Below are 12,322 nucleotides of genomic sequence, written 5' to 3'. Positions count from 1 at the left end.
TTGAACCAGAGCACCTTAAATCGTGTACAAAGACACCTTGTCGGGCAAGTCGACCCCAAGAATTCCGAATCTGACATTAGTTTGACGTGATAACATAAAATTTGCCCAGAAATCAATTGCAAGAGCGTAAACATAACTTTTGAATTAAATGGGAGCACCTAGGATCATGAATTAACCCTTTTTTTGGCTAATTCTAAACTGGTCGATGGATATGGAAGCATAAGTGTGTCATTTCCGTCTTATATATGAGGTTTACGTCTCTTATCTGAGGTTTAGACTGCCTTATCTGAGGTTTACGTCCGTTATCTAGGGATAAGGCACCATACCGTAGAAACCCGTCTATAAGGAATAGAAGCGACCGTGATGATAGCATATTTCACGCTAGCGCCCTCCACAATATTATATCATTATGGGATTTGAGCAAATCATTTACCGACACAAGCAGGTATACAATGTATTATTTTATCTTTATTTCGCATCTCACGAGCATAGCTCACTTGGCAAGGCATAAGACTTTGGTTCTTTAGATCGGAAGATGGTGAGTTCGAGCCTCATCACGGTCACACAAACTTTTATAAACAAAATATTGTTCAAACTTTTCATTTATATTTTCTTGCATTTTCTAAAGACTCCTTTCGTGATCATTTTTTTTTCATATTTAGTTTAATTTATTCTATTGTTTTTCTTTTATTGTTTCTTTTCTTTGTCTTTTTTTTCTTGTTTAATTTTATTTTTCTTTATTTTTCTTTGATTCATATAATATTGGCAGGATAAGGAGAGGAGGGAACTAAAGACCCATTCAGTGATTTGCTCATCCGGACGATCGTAAAAATCATCAAAATTCACCTTTGTCATTGTCATAGATGTGGTAACATAGCCTGCTAGTGGTTCAGCAGAAAACCGTGTGACACATAATATTCATTTGGCTACATTTTATTATACGATAAATACGAATTTATTAAACATGGTAACAAATATTCTCTAGCAGATCGGTTATACGATGGAACTGGTAGGCATAGGCCTATTATAAATTCGGGATATTAAATATCTTCCTGACGAGACAGATCTGCGCATGTGGTCAAAGACGATTCCTTACTAGCCACAGACCGTCCGCTGGAATTAGTTGAACATGAACCATTCGCTATGGCTGTTGGTCGGACCTCTCATCTCTCCACATCGATTGTGACCTATAATCCCCGACATTGCCCTTATGAACTCACATCCTCCTGTTTTATTCCAATACGCTGGCGAAGTTACGTAATAATCGGATTAACTACCATAGCAATAGGTGAAAACAATTTTTGAATATACCGCGTTATACACTGATACGTTCAGGCGGTACCTCTTCATTGAACCATATCATGCTGCACCTGTAAGATCTTTGAAAAGACCAGTATTGTATTCAATCTATGATTGCAGACATACACAGTACAGGTGATGAGTGTAACCTGCTTGTAGCGCAGCGCGATATGTTCAAAATTGTTTTCACCTATTGCTATGGTAATTAATCCGATTAATTACGCAACTTCACCAGCGTATAATGGCCGAATAAATTCTGACCATCACTTGGCTTGTTGGATTCGTCTATACTACAATTCGCTGTCGAAGTGACGTAATAATCGCAATAACTACCATCAAGCAGATTGCACTAATCACCCGCGTATGTCACCCCCGGGGTGGGCACTCAACCTTTGGAAGTGACGGTATGTGCCTGTCAATAGGCCCCCTCTTTTGAAGTCGACTCTACCCGATGACCCCCTTTTTTTTAAAGTCATACCCGATGACCCCCTTTTTTTTAGTTGCTGCTACCCAATGACCCCCTTTTTTTGGTTGCAGCTACCCAATGACCCTAGATTTCCTAGAATAGCGTCATCAAAATGTAGCAAAATAATGCCGAAACTTTCAAATTTTGCTCCATTTTTTCAAAATTATGCCGAAACTTTCAAAATGTTGCTAAATTTTTTCAAAATTTTCTACCCGATGACCCTTTTTTGAAATCTTAAAACTCAATGACCCCCTTTTTTCAAACTATTATACCCAATGACCCCCTTTTTTTATTTTGTTTGTACCCAATGTCCCCCTTTTTAAAATAATGCTTTGTTACCGATAGGCCCCTACTTCGCGACGCCGGTAGGCACATACCCGTCACTTCTAAAGTCGAGTGCCCCCCCCCCCGGGATGTCACCAAACATAGATTGAATACCACTCTTTTCATAAATACTAATCTTACATGGCGAGTGATTAGCATTTCTTTGACTACTATGGTTTAATGCATAGGTGCCACGTGAACGATGAAGTGCAGGGCTATATATTCGAAATTGTATTCATCAATTGCTATGGTAGTTAATCCGATTAATTACGTCACATCGACAGCGAATAGCCTATAGTATGGGTTCAAGTGGAACAAAAATAGTGTATGTCCATTGCTAGCTATGGTAATTAATCATGTTAGTGTTTACATCACTACTTCGGTGAAGACAAGAGAAGTGTGCCTTCTCTACCAACGCCTGTGATATAACAGGTGCAAGCGAAACAAAATTGAATGACCAGAATAGTTTCCTTTGTCAGATGAATTGATTGAAGTTTTTGAAGACACTGCCTCATTTCAAATATATAGTTTTAGATTTGGTTTTGGTTGTGGTCACGTGGTGTCCTATTGTCCTGCCTAACCACTTGAATCACAAGATATCGAACTCATTGTTTCTACCTTTTGTTTAAAACTAAACATTTGTGGCAGGTAGTTTCGGTTTTGGTTTCAGTTTCTTATAAGTGGTGTGACAAATAAAATTACAGGATTTTCGAGTTACCTGATCTAAGTATACAAAAGAAATGTTTTAATTTCGCAGTGCAATATTCACGAGCAGAGAAGTCGAACAAAGCAGTCTACATTTGAAAGCATTGATTTAGTTTGAAAGCATTGACAAGAGACTACGAAAATAGCCTAAGCTGCTTTCACTGTGACAATAGATAGACCATCGAAATATTTCCACAGACATGACAATAGACACTTGACAGATTATGACTTCAGTGATATAAACACTATTAGGGGGACCTATACACAACTCTATTTATGTGCATGTCGCATGACGGAAGATCAATATCATAGAAAGCTGGTTTAAACTGACTTTTATTCAATTTATTTATTGGAGAAGGAGAGAGAGAGAGAAAAGAGATAGCCAGGGAAAGAGTTTGTGTGTGTGTGGGGGGGTAAGGGTAAGGAGAAAGAGAAACAGAGGGGGGAGAGCATTGGAAGTGGGAAGGGAAGGAGGGGGAGAGGGGGGCTCAAGAGTGGAGTGGAATAATAGGGAAGAGTCGATATCGAGCGTGGGGAGGGGGGGGAGGAGGTTATATATAGGTGGAGGAGGGAACATAGGTAAGAGGTATGGGTTGTGCTTTCCGGGGAATAATCTAATTCATAATCAAATCATCTACATCATCATGCATCGTTTATATTTCAGACAAATAAACAAAACACCCCCTCCCCACCCCTCAATATATGCACATGATTTCTACATGTAGGCGTAGGAATCGTATATATCCATTTATGTCTCAACGATGTCTATGCATAACTATTTTATGGTGTCAAGAGAGCATCAAAAGTCGCCCGCGTTGTTAGATATCGATAATGAAAATGTTAGCACAATAGGCTATTATATACGTATGGTTATAGGCCATTATACTTTTGATTATATATACCCTCTTGTGTCCTCCCAGCACAATAGTGTTATGATTGCATACCAGTTCATATCCACATTTTAATCCCTTGATTTTTGGTTTCTGAACAATAGAGAAACCAAAACTATATATTTGAAATGAGGGACTCTATTCTTGATGGGACAATAGATTCAAATATGGAATAATTATTATTCCTCATCTATTTTTTTTTATTGAAAAAACTGCAATTGTGGCAACAGAACAATATTTATTTTGATTTCATTTCAAGTAGAAACAAAATCGTGCTTAAGCCAAAAACGCACCATACCTACCATTCCTCAAGAATTGGGATGGCACAAAGGTGCAACATAGGTTTTTATTGCAAAGACGAGGACAGACAAGTAGTTACAACACATCTGTCTAACCGTGGGTTTCGCTATTATTTAGAATAAATGCTTTTACTAGTTTCTATAAAACCACAAAATTACTAAAAAAAACTATAAAAAAAACTATAAAAAAACTATAAAAAAAAAAAACACACCTAAAATTAAAAGTAGAAAGGTAGATTTGAAGAAAGATAAAAAGAACAAAACAAAAAGATAAAATTAAACGAGAATGAAAAAACGGAACCGGTGCCCGGACCATGCTCTCTTCAGCATGTCTTCAGTTCCAAAGTCTGACGCTCTATCAATTGAGCTATACGATCCTGATATACGAAACAGTCGGTATTATGTCAATACAATTGATTGGTGTTACAACATACTTAGATGGAATGCATAGCCACCCAGTGCCAGTATATATTTGCTCAAACTCCAAATACAACAAGCAACCAATTTTATTGAGGGCGTTTCTTAGGTATATCCTTGTAGACGGGGTTTTACGGTATCTGGGGTTTAGACTGCCTTATCTGGGGTTTGCACTCCTTACCTGAGGTTATGGCACCTTATCGAGGGTAAGAGTGCCTTATCTGGGGTTTACATTCCTTATCTGCGGTAAGGTGCCGTATCTGGGGTTTAGACTGTACTATCCTATTATGTTTACGTCCCTTATCTCGGGTTAGGGCGCCTTATCTGAGTTTAGATGCCTTATTCGGGATTTAGATTGCCTTATCTGGGGTTTACGTCCCTCATCTGAGGTTAAGGCGCCTAATCTGGGGTTAGACTGTGTTATCTTAAGTGTACGTCCCTCATCTGAGGTTAAAGCGCCTTATCTGGGGTTATGGTGCCTTATCTGGGATTTACGTCTCTTATCTGGGGTTAAGGCGCCTTATCTGGGGTTTAGATGCCTTATCTTGGGTTTAGATTGTTTAGGTGGGGTTTGTGTGCCTTATCTGGGGTTTAGCCTGCCTTATCTGGGGTTTAGGTTCCTTATCTAGGGTTAAGGCGCTTTATTTTGGGGCTTACACTGCCTTATCCGGGGGTTTAGACTCCCTTGTGAAGGATTTACGTCCCTTATCTGGGGTTAAGGCGCCTTATATGAGGTTTAGATTCCTTATCTTGGGTTTAGATTGTTTAGGTGGGGTTTGTGTGCCTTATCTGGGGTTTAGACTGCCTTATCTGGGGTTTACGTCTCTTGTCGATGTCTAGGGTTGAGGCGCCTTATCTGGAGTTCAGATGCCTTATCTGGGGCTTGCGTTTCCTTATCTAGGATTAAGGTGATTTATTTTGGGGCTTACACTGCCTTATCTGGGGGTTTACGTCCTGGGGTTACAGCGCCTTACCTGGGTTTATCCCAGTTAACATCCCTTATCTGGGGATAAGGCACCTTATTTGGGGATTAGACTTAGAGAATAAACGATAGGAATTTTTATTTTGCCTATCCTCTACCGTGTGATAGACGACAGGCAGGTCCAATATTTTGAGTAGTGGATGCCGGCGCAATATCCACTACGATAAAAATATTGGACCTGCCTGTCGTCTATCATAGGTAGAGGATAGGCAAAATAAAAATTCCTATCGTTTATTTTCATTCTTAGTCAGCTAAATATTATTTTAATAACTGTAAAATATTTTTTAAAGGAAAAATTAAGTTACCGTCATAAAAACTCCCCCTTTTCTAAAATGAACGAAACTTGTTTACAACTTCACATCTTTTGTTGCGCGTACTGCTATCGCGTGCGAGTATTCCGCACTGCGTCTACGCATACATCGCGATACATACGCGCACCTCTATGGGCGTGTTACGCGTTATCAACACTCATGATGACGTGGGGTCGTCTACCGCCCAGACAAACAAGAACCTAGACCTATGACTTTGGTTCGCGTAGTGAAGCCGACACTGCTTAGCAACGCCTTTGACAAGGACTCATACCCGGACGCAAGCAAGCAGATATATTCGCGTCCATGGAACATATTGCATTTGACGCGAGCGATAATGGCGCAACAATCACGCAAACGAGCGCGTCTTTCTCTCCAGACATGAACGCTTATTTCTCCGCGTCCGACCACCCGACCAAAATCACCTTAGATACGTGGCTTCACCTACTGCCACGGTCAGGGATGGGCAGTCATAGGTCTAGGTTGGTATGTCTATGGTCTACCGCCTGATAGACGACACCCAAAATCATGCGATTGTCCAATCAGATTATGTGTCTACTAATAGACCACTCCCACTGACTAAGAATGCATTATCCTAGATTTGCGTCCCTTATCTGGGTTAAGGTGTCTTATCTGGAGTTAAGACTGCCTTATCTGGGGTTTACGTCCCACATCTCATCTTCATCCCACCTACATACACTTAAAGTATAAATCATCAGATTTATAAAGTTTACTTCGAATACTGTTAAATATCAAAAATATCAATTTTTAATGATTTGCCATTAATGTGTATTACATTGCGAATTTTAAAAATATCAAAAATTATTTGATATCAGAAGCACATTCCTCGTATTCAGAATGCAATTCGATATGTCTGATGTGCTCTAATGTCCCACAATAAATACTGTCCAAACGTTCATACCCCATCCCTTAACGCGGCTGTGTACTCTAGCCATTGTTTCTTTCTCAAAATTGAGTTTTTATGATATGTTTGTACCTTGTTATGTTTTTTATAAATACAAGGAATGAAAATCCAGATTTGTAAACTCCAACTGCAATATTTTAAGGATTTTATTTCACTATTCCACTCGTGTTTGAAATTGAAAAGGAAAGAAAATCTTTGTTGTACCAGCAAGGTACACGCGCGCAACAACTCATCGCGTTGCGTATCGCGCAATTTGTTAACGCACAAATACGCGATGCATACGCGACGCTTATCTGCATGCGCGGCGCATCTTATGGAAACACCACGGAAGCACTGATTTCACAAAAACCTAGTGGTCAAATGGCTCCGTTTTAGCTGATAAAATGTTTTTTTGTGTGTTTATCAAATCATGAGATAGATTCAGCCACAAATGCACGAATGATTTTTCCTTTCAAATCTGATTTTATGGCATAATAATTTGTCATTTCTTGGAATCAGCCAAATTTGAGAGACTTAAGACATAATATTCCCCGTAGAACAGCTGCAGTGGTCAGCATAATTGGTGTTTTCTTTTTCTTTCATTTTACCTCATTATATCTGCTTCAAATGACCAGAAAAACTTCATCATGTGGCAGTCGTTTTCTAGTTTTATAAATATTTTCATAATTTTTGGCAAAGAATAACTAAATTTAAATTTGACCGAAATCGTATACTAAAGGTCCGTTCATACTACCACCGCATTTGCGATGCGTTGCTTTGCGATGCCGATATATCGATTACTTTTTACCGCAACTCAACGCAACTCGTCGCATTTCCAAGTTAAAATGTATTTAACTTCATTGCGATATCGCAATGCAGTAGTTTGCAGTACGATGCAGTGCGGCAACGCACCACATCGCAAAGCAACGCATCGCAAATGCGGTGGTAGTATGAACGGACCTTATGCGCCTGTCACACTTCACCGAATAGGTCTTCCGTACAAGAAACGGATGGTATTTTAGTAAATCCGTTGTTGTTCGTCAATGATCGTTTTATGTTCTTTTTATGTCCTGCTATCATCCGCCAAATGCGTGTCGTGTTAGGTGATCATGGTGATGGTCGTTAGGTCCGTCGGCAAGTTTTGTGCATGCACAAAACTTGAAACGGAGTGTACCGAATACACATGTTCGGTATTTATCCGATGTGTGTTCGTATGGTGCTGCATATTGCCGGAGGTTGTTCGCTCTCCTTTCGTTCATGTTCGTTCTTTGTTCTTTGCACTCGGCCCGTGTTCGTTGCAAATACGTACGGTGATGCCTTCACCACCGTACCGGATAGCATATTGCATTCGGTGATGTACGTTGACCCAGACCGTGTTAGTGTCACACTACACCGGATCGGTCTTCCGTATAAGAAACGGATGGTATTTTAGCAAATCCGTTAGTGTTCGTCAATGTTCGTTTTATGTTCTTCATATGTCCTGCTATTATCCGCCAAATGCGTTTCGTGTTAGGTGATGTTTGTTTAGTCCGTCGACAATACGTTTCAAGTTTTGTGCATGCACAAAACTTGAAACGGAGTGTGCCGAATACATATGTTCGGAAGTTGTCCGATGTGTGTTCGTACTGTTCTGTATGGTTTGTTCGTTATTCTTTCGTTTATATACCGCAGGTGTTTGCAAGGTTTTGCAGGCGCTTGTGCCGGATGTAGGCCTATGGCGAACATGTGCATCGATCATGGGGGGGGGGGCGGACTTTCCCCCAGTACTTTAGTGACTGACAAGTAGAAAAAGGGGAAAGGAGAGAAAAAGAAAAGAAAGTGAGAAAAATTGAAGAGAGAAGAGAAGAGAAAAAGTTAAATTGCGCGTAATTTAGTAGGCCTATGCATGTAAGTAGTATTGAGGGAGGGGCACTTTCTGAAGGGTAGAGGACGCAATATCAAATTCCTACCAGTTTTAGTGATTGACAAGAAAGAAAAAAAGAAGAGAAAACATGGAAAAGGTTAAAATTGTACGTTATTGAGTAGGCCCAGGATAGTATAGTAAGCCTAAGTATAGGCCTGTGATTATTATAGGCAGTGCTTAAATGTGGTTCCTTGGCCCCAAAGCCTGTGAAAATTACTGCCGGCCCGTCGATATGTAGGGCCCGTGACATTTTGTCACCAAAATCAGTATTTAAGACGGACTTAGGTCTATTACTGACTTTAACATATTTAACCATGCATGCTTTACCTGAAATCACGAGTCTGAAGTCTTATATCTAAGTTTCAGTGGATCAGTGTAACATTTTAAATTTTGCAAATTCAGTTCGGGCCTTCTTTGTTTTTTGTTTAAGGCAATAATAGTGTAAAAATGATGCACCAAAAACAATTTTCCAAATTTTCCATTTTTAAAACTAAATTTTTACACAATAGGCCTAAGCCTAATAATGTAAATAGGCCCTACAGTCCCCATGCAAATGGCTTCAATTGGACCTTCATTTTGAAAAATGGACAAGTCTTCCTTTTTGCTTCTGCTATGGACATCCACGTGTTATTTTTAAAACAATTGTTTATATTATACAATAATGGTGAAAACTCTTCAATGGCTTCAATTAGGCTTTCGTTTCACCAATTTGCGGCTGTTTCAAACTAAAATAATACCCAATAATAGTGCCAAAATTGATCCAATAAATGACAAATGGCTTCAATTGGGCCTTCATTGTCCAAAGGTTTCTCACCTCTATTGCCCCCGACGCTGGTTGCCCTGAGATATCAGATTTGTAGCCCTTTTGTACTTATTAGCCAATATTTGACCATTTTCGTCAAAGTTTCCCCCCTTAAAAGTTGTCTTTCCCCACTTTGTTCACCCTCTGAAAAAGTGCCTGCTACGTCACTGCCTTTAAGGGGTCAAAAACCCTCTCAAACACCCTCTCCTACCCCACTTTTCTGATAGGGTGCACGTCCCTGTTGGTGTCACATGCCACGGATTCGCCGGTCATTTGTCGGACGTTGAACGATTGAATATAAAACGCCTGCAGGATTATTAGCGGCCACAACGCATAGAGATACGAACGGGAATCGGACCCCAAATCCGGACATATGTCGGACGTTGACCCCAAATCCGGTCATTTGTCGGACGTTGAACGATCGAATATAAGACGCCTGCAGGATTATTAGCGGCCTCAACGCATAGAGAAACGAACGGGAATCGGACCCCCAAATCCGGTCATTTGTCGGACGTTGAACGATCGGATATAAGGCGCCTGCAGGATTATTAGCGGCCACAACGCATAGAGAGACGAACGGGAATCGGACCCAAAATCCCACCGAATCTTCTGCCGGACTGGTGATTTTTCCACCGAATAAAATATTTTTGTATTCGGTGATGTACGTTGATCCAGTCCGTCGTAGTGTGACAGACCTATTAGGCTTTAACAAAAATATAAACCCTAGGATTAAGAAAAAAAATAAAATCAAAAGTAAACTAGAACTGCCCTACCTGGGTTCGAACCAGGAGTGTATGGCTGCATCGAAAGAATGTATAGATTGAATACAATATGATACAATACCGCTCTTTTAAAAGATACTAGTACTAATGTTACAGGTGCGAGTAATCAGCATTTCTTTGATATCTATGGTTCAATGCATAGGTACCGCGTGAATGTAGTGCAGGGCGATCTATTCAAAATTGTATTCATCTATTGCTATGGTAGTTAATCCTCTTATCTATGTCACTTCTACGGCGGATCGAATATACGACAAGGCATATATAGCCACCAAATTTCATGAATTTTTCAGACAAGCTAACTTTAGTTATTATCTAACATGACACCCGTTTTTGATGCCCGCGCTTTTTCTTCCTTGATGATACAAAAAAAATTTCTTCTCATTTTTCTTGCTAATTTGGGCATGTTCAAGCTTCGTTATTTCCCATATAATTCAACTTGTACACGTTATTTGTTGCTTTACACGAATGTTCAAAATCTTAGCCGTGGTCATGGTACGTAATTTAAGCAGAAAACGACCAGTGTCTTCCATTTCTGGAGCTATTTTGCTAAAAACGCGTTTGCCGTAGCTCGAGATACTCTAGCTAACATACAGGTATACATTTCATGATTTTACTATCTTATATTACATTATCTGGGAGTATATAAAACGGGGACCCCGAAAACGGGGACCCCGAAAACGGGGACCCCAAAAACGGGGACCCCCTAAAATCACCCCATAAAGCTACTGACAAATTTCTAGGGGGTCCCCGTTTTTCAACTTTGGGGTCCCCGTTTTACAGATTGACCCAGGGTAATCTGTAAAACGGGGACCCCAAAAACGGGGACCCCTATTTTTTCACTCTATTTTAGGACTGATGAGTCTCCAAATCTCGACAAAATATTCACCATGGATATACTAATATTACAAATGTAATTTATGAAAGTAGTAAGCACTTCTTATATAATTGTCCAATATACACAATTTTGGGGTCCCCGTTTTAGGGTCCCCGTTTTACAGATTGACCTAGGGTAATCTGTAAAACGGGGACCCAAAAAACGGGGACCCCTTAAAATCACCCCATAAAGCTTCTGACAAATTTCTAGGGGGTCCTCGTTTTTGGGGTCCCCGTTTTACAGATTGACCCAGGGTAATCTATAAAACAGGGACCCCAAAAAACAAGGACCCTATTTTTTCACTCTATTTTAGGACTGATGAGTCTCCAAATCTCGACAAAATATTCACCATGGATATACTAATATTACAAATGTAATTTATGAAAGTAGTAAGCACTTCTTATATAATTGTCCAATATACACAATTTTGGGGTCCCCGTTTTTAGGGTCCCCGTTTTACAGATTGACCTAGGGTAATCTGTAAAACGGGGACCCCAAAAACGGGGACCCCTTAAAATCACCCCATAAAGCTTCTGACAAATTTCTAGAGGGTCCCCGTTTTTGGGGTCCCCGTTTTACAGATTGACCCAGGGTAATCTATAAAACGGGGACCCCCAAAACGGGGACCCCTATATTTTCACTCTATTTTAGGACTGATGAGTCTCCAAATCTCGACAAAATATTCACCATGGATATACTAATATTACAAATGTAATTTATGAAAGTAGTAAGCACTTCTTATATAATTGTCCAATATACAAAATTTGGGGTCCCCTTTTTAGGGTCCCCGTTTTACAGATTGACCTAGGGTAATCTGTAAAACGGGGACCCCAAAAACGGGGACCCCTTAAAATCACCCCATAAAGCTTCTGACAAATTTCTAGAGGGTCCCCGTTTTTGGGGTCCCCGTTTTACAGATTGACCCAGGGTAATCTATAAAACGGGGACCCCCAAAAACGGGGACCCCTATATTTTCACTCTATTTTAGGACTGATGAGTCTCCAAATCTCGACAAAATATTCACCATGGATATACTAATATTACAAATGTAATTTATGAAAGTAGTAAGCACTTCTTATATAATTGTCCAATATACAAAATTTGGGGGTCCCCGTTTTTAGGGTCCCCGTTTTACAGATTGACCTAGGGTAATCTGTAAAACGGGGACCCCATAAACGGGGACCCCTTAAAATCACCCCATAAAGCTTCTGACAAATTTCTAGAGGTCCCCGTTTTTGGGGTCCCCGTTTTACAGATTGACCCAGGGTAATCTATAAAACGGGGACCCCAAAACGGGGACCCCTATTTTTTCACTCTATTTTAGGACTGATGAGTCTCCAAATCTCGACAAAATATTCACCATGGAT

The sequence above is a fragment of the Amphiura filiformis genome, chromosome 19 (genome assembly GCF_039555335.1).
Source record: "Amphiura filiformis chromosome 19, Afil_fr2py, whole genome shotgun sequence".
In the NCBI taxonomy this organism is placed as follows: Eukaryota; Metazoa; Echinodermata; class Ophiuroidea; order Amphilepidida; family Amphiuridae; genus Amphiura; species Amphiura filiformis.
The sequence above is the reverse complement of the archived record's forward strand: the minus strand, read 5'-3'. Positions refer to the sequence as shown.